The following is a 1,653-nucleotide window of genomic DNA, read 5'->3' on the forward strand; positions in this document are numbered from 1 at the left end:
ATCCTCCTCAGGCTCACTCCGTCCTCCCCACTCCCTCCTCCCCCCAGCGCTCCTACTTCCTGCCACCCCCTACTCCGTCACCCCGCATGACCCCGCACCCCTCTTCCTGCGGTACCCACCCCCCTCCGGCTCCAACTGCCCGCCTGCCTCCTCTCCCTCCAGCATCCTCTCTCCTGCCTCCTCTGGGCCAGGAGTCTAAGCTCTGACCTTGGGCTCCTTTCAAGGACATGGGCACCTCTGGCAGCAGCCCTCCCCCCATGGACTGCTGAGGGGGCCGGATGCGCCTGGCCCGTGGTTGGCGCTGGGGGTCAGTGTTGGCTCGGCTGGAGCCTAGGGGAGTGAAGTTACCTCCCGTGGCCTCTGCCCCAGCGTGGCCACAAGGCTCGAGGGCGGCGACGGTCCTCACCTTTCTGACCTCGAGCTGCTGGAGCTGCACCTTGTCTATAATGATGGACCAGGGTCGGGTCGGGTGGGTTTGAGCAGGGAGGTCAGGTGAGGATCAGAGACCCTCGGGGGCTTCCAGCTGCCTACGGACATGAAGCAGAGTGGGTGCCAGCAGTGGGCGGAGCTGTGGGGTCGCTGCCACTCCAGCCCACAGTGGGGCCCCAGGTCAGAGGTCAGGGTCGTTCTAAGCCTTTTGCCTCGCAGGTGTCTTGCCTGTGGGGGAGACCGTGACGCCCTGTGGTCTCAGCTGGGAGGGCCGTGCTCTCCCACCGCCCCTGGCCCCCTCCCGAGCCCAGGCATTCTCCCCCTGGAACGGAGGTGGTGCACCACGGTTACCGAGTATGGCCACTGCGTCTCACAGCATCACTGGGTGCCCTTTCCACTTAGCGGTCTCCAAAATCTTCTCATACCCTCCCAGGCTGTCTTTGTTAAAGGCTGTGTCATGTGCATTCAGTGGGTCCGTCATGATCGCTAGGGCTCCTTAGTGACAGGCACCCCTGTTCTGGTGTGACGATGCATATGGGGGCACGGGGGCTCCAAGCACTTACTCCTCCCGCCTCGGAGGATGCGGTCTGCCTCCTCTGTGCTCTGAGCTTCAGCAGCGTGTTTGTGGTACCCAGAGACCCCCAGCCAGAACCCTCCATGGTTCCTTGACCCGCAGACCTTCCCTTGTGGTGAGAAGTGCACGGTGACTCTGCTCTGCTCAATCTGCGCGTCTCTTAGTGAGATGAACAAGCGTATTCTATCAGCCCCCTTTTTATTGTGAACTACCTGTTCGTGTCATTTCCCATCCTTTTGCCCTCTAAGAAATTGATCCGTAGGAACTCCTCACCCATTAAGGACATTAGAACTGGAAATATTTTCCCACAGTTCCATATCTTCTTCTAAGTTTGATTTGGGTTTTCCTCCCCAAGCAAATACTCGATTTTCGTGTGGTTGAATCTGTTGTAAGCAGCATGGAGGACTTTTTGTGATTTAGAAAGGCTTTTCTTAGTTACAGCAGCGTTAGAGTAAGCTTTATCCGTGACTTGCAGCTGCTGTGGCTACTCCCTCTAACACTTGTGCAGGGTTTCCCCACCTATTCTGGTGCCACGTGGGTGCTCCCCAGTTTCTGTGCACCTTCCGCCCAGGGGGGCTGGGGGTACAGAGGGTGGCGCGGGCTCCAGGACTGCCCCAGAAGGGCAGGTGTCAGCAGGCCTTCCTGCCGCT

This window comes from Bison bison, unplaced genomic scaffold (genome assembly GCF_000754665.1).
Source record: "Bison bison bison isolate TAMUID 2011002044 unplaced genomic scaffold, Bison_UMD1.0 scf7180017857661, whole genome shotgun sequence".
NCBI lineage: Eukaryota > Metazoa > Chordata > Mammalia > Artiodactyla > Bovidae > Bison > Bison bison.